The sequence below is a fragment of the Marmota monax genome, unplaced genomic scaffold, assembly GCF_021218885.2.
Source record: "Marmota monax isolate L192 unplaced genomic scaffold, Marmota_monax_Labrador192_F-V1.1 WCK01_AAM20220418_F8-fsc00022, whole genome shotgun sequence".
Classification (NCBI taxonomy): Eukaryota; Metazoa; Chordata; class Mammalia; order Rodentia; family Sciuridae; genus Marmota; species Marmota monax.
This window is the reverse complement of record NW_026695215.1, coordinates 14904737-14914083: the sequence shown is the minus strand read 5'-3', so window position 1 is coordinate 14914083 and position 9347 is coordinate 14904737. Positions and strand designations below refer to the sequence as shown.

The 9347-nt window shown below is 40.7% G+C and overlaps 1 protein-coding gene across 1 annotated transcript in view; it reads left to right on the top strand.

Moving 5' to 3' along the window:
- Window positions 1-9347, top strand: part of Zbtb38 (zinc finger and BTB domain containing 38) — a 74477-nt gene that overhangs the window by 18739 nt on the left and 46391 nt on the right. Inside the window, exon 4 of the mRNA XM_046431811.2 lies at window positions 337-787. The gene's annotated coding sequence lies outside the window, so the exon portion shown is untranslated. The remainder of the gene's footprint in view (window positions 1-336; window positions 788-9347) is intronic.

Below are 9347 nucleotides of genomic sequence, written 5' to 3'. Positions count from 1 at the left end.
TGTGAGTATGTAAATGCTCTGTGTGCCATATCATCTGGTAGCAAAGACTTTTTTTTTTTCCCTCTTACAGCCTTAGGTATTTTGACATCACCTTTCATTTCCGATTCATTTGGATGTTTTCATTACATTCAAAATACAATTTTACCTTCCTTTTTAAACAAAGCTAAAGAAACCCCACAAAACCCTAAAACCAAAAACAACAACAACAAAACTCTGCTACCAGATGGTGTCTCCCCTTTCTTCTTGCATTTGCTGTCTTTTAAATAATGTATGTTGTATTGTTAATTAATGTGAGTATCAAATTAAACACTTGAAACTTACATGTTTATTATGCAGGTAGGAGGCAAGGTGGAAGCTATTTTTAACTCTTATGCACTCCGTCCTGTGCAAGCAACTTGGGTTCTCAAATTTGTATTTTCAGTACTGGTATCAGTGGTTTGATTTTCAGCAAATGTGACAGTGGCCTTTGCAGTGGTCAGCTCCGAGCTTTGAACTCTCAGAGGAGCAAGGGGAAAAAAAAAATTCAACACATCACCTCCTTGGTTGCAGCCTCAGAGAAACCCTGGATGAGAAACTTCTCTTTTCAGTCCTGTTTTCCTGTTGATAAATTCAGTTCCCGTGATCACAGCACATTCAAGCTGTTCTGCGTATGATTTTTTGGTGTGTGTGGCAGTTGCATCTAAAACTTGTGAGCAAGAAGACGGAGAAATCAGTTGGTCTCCATCGCCTTCCATAAAAATGGCTGAGTGTCTTGTCATGCTAGGACTGCATTAAGTGACACATACAGGTAGGTTGAAATTTGCATGTTTTATAGATTTTTCTGAGCCATGCAGCAAGATCATTAGATGCATTAAAATATGACTTTTAAAATAAAAAATAAGATAGCTGTAGTCTTTTGGGGGAAGGGTATTAAACTGGATAGCCTGTCTATTCAGATACTATATAAATGTAGAGCTTATCAAATGATTCTGCTACAAAAGTGAGATGATTCTTTTTTTAAAAAAAAAATCAGCTATATGATAGGTGTGGCGCCTCTAGACAACAAAAGAATTTTTTGAAAAGTCTGATGATTCAGCTTCATTTTTGCTTGAAACTAAAAGTAAAAGGGTTTTTAGAGATAATTTCAAAGAGCGCAAATAAGCTTAATAAGAAACATTAAAAATATTAAAATTTTAAGAAGCGGTCTTAAAACGTGTTATATGAAAGATGAAAATAAAAACTTATATGCTTCCAAAACCAATTTGGGATAGTATATAAGGTCACATACACTATTTAGATATGTACATATCATTTAGGGGGATGAGGGGTTACAGTCTTTAATGGGGGAAATATTAAATATAGATGGCCCTCTTAGAAGAAATAGAGCTTCACTAAGTGAAATGGAGCCCCTACAATGGCTCATTACAGACCATGGAGTTGTGGTTCTGTAAGAACCAAATTTTGTCATTTAAAAAAAATAATTTCATGAGCTCTTTCCTTTCAGCTTAACTTCTCAAATATATTTTAGTTTCAAATTAACACTGGGCCGGAACCTGTTTCCTTGGTAACCAAAGCGTATTTAAAAATGCAATAACAGATATGCAAAAGAATGTGTTTTTAAAGGAAACAAATATTTAATGAACCTTGTGCAGTTGTTTCCTCTCATATAGAACCTGATCTGATTTTAGACGTTTTAAAAATGCGGTCTTCAAGCCTTAGAGATTAAACCATATTTCTAAATATATAGAGAAGGCTTGCACAGTGACAAGCTTTCTTCTTCCTCCTTTGTGCTCAGTACTTTCAAAATTAAGGTTTCCTTTGTACTGTGCTCCAGAGTGCAGGTCAAGGTTGGTGCACAGAGGTGTAGTTTCATTATCACGAGTTCACCAGCGCCTCTGAAACAAAAGATATTTCAGAAATTCTGAGAATCAGAAAATGCTCGTGCTCCTGTTTTTCCCCATCCCTCCACTGGTGACCCCTGAGCTCTGAATAGTGAAGGACTCAAAGCCAAACCTACCCCCCCCCCCAACGGCAAGTGCATGTTGAGCTTCTATAAAGCGTCTTAGTAGGTGGTTAGGAGGAAGACTAGCAGCCTGAACCTCCTGGAGGTTTGCTCCCAGTGAAGAACGTGGAGACTCAGGGGCATTTGTGTAAATAGGTGCTTTATTCTAGCAGTTTGCCTACGTTATCTGTACAATCAAGCCTCTTGTGGGCTCCAGAGTGGTGGTAGTTGTTGTTGTTGTGTTGTTTTGAGGCCAACTAAAGTAGTTTGCTTGGAATCTGTCTCTGGCTCAATTACATTAGAACATGATTCATCTCAGAGTGATTTCGTGCTCTAGGCTTCCCACGAAATATCCTTCCTGCAACACCTTTTTTTTTTAAAGCTGTTTGGAAGCCATTTTCCTTCTTGCCTGTGACTTAAAATGACTAAGTACATTTCGAATATAGTATCCATCAGATCGTGAACTGAAGGGAAATGTCAGAAACCTGATTCAGTATTGCCATTTATTTTAGTAGCAGTAGCATTAACAGTTGCAGCAGGATCCGGCTAATTGTCATTTGCTCTTGAGCAAATAGCGAGCCAGGCATTTGTAATTAAAACACCATTGCTATTCAGGAAGATTACAACTACAAAGTCTTCTATTTTGATAGGCCAGTACAAATTAATCATTTTGAACCCATTTGAATCTTAATTACAAGATTAGATGGATGCGATGTAATTGTTTTTACCATAAAATGAATGCCTGAGAGATTCAACATTTATAGATGTCGATCCTTTTGTTTTTAACTCAGGGATGGTTGCATCATCTTGTAGATTTTCATACCTAATGATTTATTTTTTAATGGCATTATTCATTTTGGTTGCTCTTGGTCGTGCCTAAAAGAATTTTAAATACAATTTGAGGAGCCAGAAAGCCAAATAAAGCCTGTTGGGAAGTATATTGTACCATTCTAATAAACAGACTATTCTAATAAATAGACCAGTGAATAGAAGCGTAATTATTATTTATTACTTTGTTGTGTTTCGCCTAATACTCTGCCTTCATATTTCACAGAAATATTTACAAGGCACAAAGCTTTTCTAAACTTACCCATTTACAATTATTATTGGATTTCCTAGATTAGCAGAAAATAATTCTTGCTGATTGAAGATGGCACTTACCCCTTTAAACCTCGCTGTTTGAAAGACTATGCTAACCCCATTCACACTTCTTGGCTAAGGTGTTTATACTGGGCAGGCCAGAGCAGGTGGGACAGGAAGAATGTGCAAACAACCGCTTTGTTGTCACCAAAATGAAATGGGCAAACGGGTGGTTTTCTGCCTGGATGCTTTGTAGTGTAAAATTCTCAACTCTCCCCCCTCACCCCATTTGGAGAATGGGAAACGTTTCTTTCCAAGCTTTGATTCAGTGGGAGTACAGGATTTCAGCTCTTGCTACTACAGTGAGGTTGAGCTATTTCAGCCACTTTTACCAATCTCCCGTATACAGGCTGGTAGTCAGACCGTGACTTAGTATCTTTACTGCTTTGATACGTGAGAAAGATCTAGGAAAAGATCCAGCATCTTTCTCTTTGGTACTAAATCATGCTAACCTCTGGGTTTCTGGTAGCGTGTGGCTCATTCCAACTGCTTCCTTCTAAGAGAAGTGCTATTCTAAACAGCCTTCTTGGTAATTAAACAATTAACACATTTACTGAGCACCTACTATATATCAGACATATTCCACAAGCCAGAGAGAGATAACAACGGGCAAGACAGACCAGAGCCTGCTTCTCCTGGGCCTGTCTGTACTATGGCAGGACAGGAGGTGGGAGAAGTAGGCAAAAATAAAGACGCCAATGAATAATTAAAGAAGAAAAGTGCAAAAACGAAAAATAAAATAAGAAATTAAAAAATGAACACAATCCATTCCAGAAAGGATGGCCACTGGAGAATGGCGGGTCAGAGAAAGTCTCCCTGGGGCGGGAGCACTTGAGCAGAGAGCTGCCTGGTGCGAGGAGCCCACCTGGTGGAGGTTTGATGGGGCCTCACCAGCAGAGGAGGACTGAAGCTCAAAGCCTCAGACTCTTCTTTCTTTGTGTACCTGCGGCTCTCTCAGAGCCAGGTCTGACCACTGCACGACTGAGCCTTACTTAGGTAAGCTCTCCCTCAGTGGGAGAGTGGCCCAGGCGCTGGTTTTTGACAAACTCCTAGAGGTTGGTGCCAGTGAGGTCATTGCCTCTGACCCAGTTGCTACCCTGAAAATGCCTATGAAGGTGAAGGTACCATGAAACTCAGGACCTTGCAGGCCTGGGTAGTGATGAAATCCTGGCACAGATTCTATGCCAACCCAAGAAAGGCCTTTCGGAACAAGAAAAATTCTGGGAAACTTCTTGCTTTGTTTTTTACAAGAGCTCCAGAATTTCAATTCACAACAAAGCACATAGATAGCCATTGAATTTTCTTAAAAGGCAAAATAGTGGAAGGGTCTGTCCCATCTTATCGAGAAGCTCTCTCTATCCTAGAGTGCCCCCCACCAGAGAGATTTATTTCAGGTTTCACCAAAATTCTCTAGCTCAGCAGACCTCTTTGCCTGTGGGTGTTTTGTTTTAAGACCTTACTGCTTAGCAGTGATTTTTCTCTATTCCACACAGCAAACAATGCTGAGAACATTCCTTTTTTTTTTTTTTTAATATTTTTTAGTTGTCAATGGATCTTTTTTTAAAAAAAAAAAAAAAAGAAAAGAAACATTTGAAATACCACAGTTTTAATCGTGAAAGTCTCTAAAGACTTATGTGTTAAAAGCTTGGTCCCAGCTTGTGATGTCATTGGGAGGTGATGAAGCCTTTAGAAGGTGAGACCTTTTATTTATTTATGTGCAGTGCCAGGGATCGAACCCAGGGCCTCCCACATGCCAGGCAAGAGCTCCACCACTGATCCACAACTCCAGCCCCTGGTAAGAACATTCTTAAGAACCAATACTCTTTCATGCCTTTTAAGCTGGTCAGCTAACATAGGTCAGAGAACAAGGGATGGGTTTGTTCTACCAGTTACAAACCATAAGGTGTCTTCAGAGCCTTCTGGATATTCCAGAAGCACTTCCAGAATTGTTTTATAATTTAGCAGACTTTGCTTAGCATGGTGGAGATGGCCTGCCTGTCTCCTTGTACTTCATTTGGTTTTGAGAATCATCCCACTACATACAGATAAGCTTCTTCTAGTCCTTTGTAGTAGAACCTTGCTGCTTATCAACAGGGGAGAGGACTTCAACCATTTGGTTCATTTCTTGGGGTATTTGTTGAACATCTACTATGTGACAGACACTACTATAATCTAAGTAGAATGGAATATTGACATGTTGCCTATGGGAGTCCATCCAGGTTCCCACATAAGGCTAGGGCATGATGTGGACAGTCACAATTGTGTGTCCTCCCTGTTGCAGAAAGAAATGAATAGGATGCAGTTTTCTTGGTGGTCTTTGTTACTATTCCCTGAAGTCTAGTCTTCAATTGGGGGCAGATCAGCCCATGACAAGGACAGTTCTTCACTTGGACCTGTGTTTTGTTCTCACCACTTTCTCAAGATGCCTTGGCTCCTAATAAGCCACCGTATGTCTGGCTGCCCTTCTCCAAGCTGGTCTGCCTGCATTGCCAGGTGACCTCAATAACGGCTGCCACTTTTGCATTCATGAGCAGATGTTAAGTTGAGAAGCCCCTGAATGCAGAAATTTGAATTTGTGATGCAGGCAAGATGCTTTTGCTTTTTACCTTCCCCAGCTGACAAGCAGGGTGGGAGTGGGGTTCTCCCAGCTGACCGTCCTGCAGAAGGAAGTAGGCTTTCTGGGGAGCAGGTAACTCAGGGACCAGTTGCCAAATCCCTTGTCTTTTTTAGGTGATCCCAGGGTGCCACTGCCATGGCCCGAACAGCTCCTTGAGCGGAAAATGACTCTTTCGATCTTGCAACTGATTTTGCATTCTTTCCTTTAACGGCTTCCTTGCTCCTGCAGCTATTTCTGCTCAGAGTTCGAGACCAGCTCTTGAGTGCAGACTCAGTACGTTTGGTCATCAGAGGGAGTTTGTTTTCTGGTCCTGTTTTGTTTATTAAAACACCACCACTATAAATATTCATTCTGTGTTTGAGAGAAAGGTGATGGAGGCTTTCATTGCTTTCATAATAAACCACCTTCTTCTTTACCCCGGGGCTGCCAAATAGATATTTTGAAATTTTTTTTCCCTTTTGCATACTGAAGTCTCCTTCCCGGTCTGAGGCCTTGCTCTAATTAAGGCCTCACAGTGCTGCCCATCTTCCCCAGTGCTGAGCATGACGCACGGTGCCTGCCCCGAGGGCCTTACAAGCCAGTGAGACGAGAAAACAAAAGCCACCAGCTGAGAATGTGGTTAAATCCCAGAAGGGCAGTGCCCTTGTAATCCGCCCCCCCCCAAATTTTTTTTTTCTTTGTGTCTTGAGCTAAGGAAGGAAAAAGGAGGACGTTTAGTAGGGAAAGATTCTCTAACGCACACATGGTGTTGGGGAAACCATGTGGAAGAGAATGGGGTGCTCCCCTGGGAAGCAAAATGGGGAACCAGCACAGGCTGGAGAGGGCAGCAAGGGGGCAGGTGGGGGCGCAGGAGCTAAGAAAGAAGGAACAAAGGGATAGTCAGGAGGCAGCAAAAAGGAGTGGCTGCTTTGCCGCACCCTGAAGCTGGTGATGCAGGGTGAGCGGGAGAAAGCAGAGGACAGGAAAAGAAGGTTTGGAAGAGCCCCGAGTGCAGGCTGCCAGGCTGTGTAGAGACCGGGTACTGTGATGTTCTGTCTGGTTTCGTCATAATGTTGACCTTGTTGCTGAAGTGTCCCATGCTGCCTGTGTGCAGAGCTTGCCGATTGATGCCCCTAAAGGTGATTTATCCTGGAGTCTAAGTTTCCAGGCCTATGCCCAGGTTCCTGTTCTGCCTGCTGAGAATACCAGTGCCCCCACCCCCTGTTGCTCGGCTAGATCTGAATTGAACTTGAATTGAGCAGCCCTTTTACGCACGCTTTTGGTCTTCTACAAAGCACTGATCGAAGATCTACCCAACCAACCTGCCATAAGCTACAGATTTGAGGAATTCTTTTTCTCAAAGTCACGTTGCCCACGGCAGGCACAATGAGGTGCTTTGGGAGCCCCCAAAGCTGCCTTCTTGCTTGCTTGCTCAGCAGGAGCCTATGCAAATCCTGGTCCTGGTGTCCATGGGGACTCTGGTCTCCAGGGAGGTCAGGCCTGGTGGCATAGTAGCACTTAGTGTTGCCATTGTCCCTGTACTCCTTGCCCAGCTCTTTGGGGAATTCAAACCACGAATTTCAGTTAGACCCCTTTTGTTCTCTCACTGAGAAGACTGTGGCCAGAGAAGTTCTTTCCCGAGGTCCTCTGGAGAGTTAAGGGCTTCACTCCCAGTTCTGTGCTCTTTCCGCTAAACCAAGCTGCTCTTGGGTCACAGGGGAAGCCCAGTCCCTTACCAGGGACTGTCAGACTTGCTCTGTTAAGGGTTAGATAGTGAATATTTTAGGCCTTGCGGTGTCAAGAGGCTCAATTTCAACAAATTGAGTTAAAAGATTGGATTGACTTTTATTAGCAACTCGTGAACCAGGCAGCACCCCATCTATAAAAAAGAGAAAGGCACACTGTCAGGCCTGGCAGAAAAATCGGGGTTTATAAGTAGCTTGAGCAGGAACAAGGAAACAGCATACAACAAAAAGCGGATTGGTTCACGCAGGGTTACTTCAGGTTATTTTCCTTATAAGGATTAAAGCAGAGGGGACTTCCTTATCATGCCGCTAAAACTGGCCTGTTTGGGGATTTGTCTTCTGATTTCTCAGAAGGTCAGATAAACAGCTTAATACCAATTAAGTGATGTGAAGCTTTAGCATGAGTGACTCCATTAGAGTTTTGGTCTGTTGGGGTTCAGAGTAATAGTAGTTCATTCTAAATCAATGGCCTCCCATAAATTTTATTTAAGGTGATACGGCAAAACTGAGGACACTGAATGTGTATTTATATAAGAGAAAGTAAATGTCCACAAAGTTTGTATTGATGAGTTTCAAAATGTAATAATATATAATATTAATAAAATAATAGGACTGTGGCTGTGTCTCCATAATAACTTACTTGTGGAAGTTGAAATTTGAATTTTATAAAATACAAATTTTATGTAATATAATATAAACTTTATGTAATATAATAGTCTTCCTTTGATTTTTTTTTCTCATTATTTAACAATGTAAAAACCATTAGTAGCTTGTGGACCATACAAAAATAAGTGGCAGGCTGGATTTGACCTGAGGGCTGTAGTTTGCAGACCCATTTTTTTTTTAATATTTTAATACTTATTTTTCAGTTTTCGGTGGACACAACATCTTTATTTTTATTTTATGTGGTGCTAAGGATTGAACCCAGCGCGCACGCGCATGCCAGGCAACCGCGTTACCACTTAAGCCACATCCCCAGCCCCTTGCAGACCCATTTTTAAAATCAAAATTTGCTGCTCTGGGAATCCATTGGCCAGATACAGCCTGCATATGTGTTTTGTTTGACTTGTAAAAATATTTTTAATTTAATTAGTTTCCAGGATTTTTTGTTTTCTAAATTTTTAGTTTTATCCTTTTTTTCTTATTTTTTAAAAATTTTTTCCATATATACCTGTTTTCCTTATTATAAAAATAACATCCACCTACTGTCAATAAGCTGGGACATTCACATTTTGGCAGTCTTTTATCTGGGCAACGTGACTTTTTTGTTTGTTGAGACAATGTTTTGTAGACAAATTTCTATCCTCTTAATATCATAGTGTCGGTCCTTTCATATCATTAAGTCTTTCATGAATATAAACTTTCAAAACTTCACTATGAAAATCTTAAACATACATAGAAGCAGAAAACTAGTTTAATGAACCACCCCCAACAAATCCCAGACCTCATCTCATTCTATCTCTAAACAATTCAGTATGATTCAGTAAAAGATACAGGTTCTGAGAGAAAACTTCTTTTCTTAGGAAAGATACTTTGGGGGTAAAAGGGAATGATGTCTGCAACTTTCAAAGGGAAGGAAGGAAAGAAAAGATCTAGGTTGAAGGTACACAGGAGATTTTTGCACTATTCTTGCAATTCTTCTTTGAGTTAAAAAATTTTTTAACTACATTTTTTAATATGTAGACTACTAAAAATACATTTAAAAATATGAATTACTCAAAAAGAACAACAACAGGGATAAAGTTGTAGCTTAGTGGTAGAGCACTTGCCTAGCATGTATGAGGCACTGGGTTTGATCCTCAGCACCACATATAAATAAATAAAATAAAGGTCCATCGATAACTAGAAAAAATATTTTTTTAAAAAAGAAAAATAACACTATCAT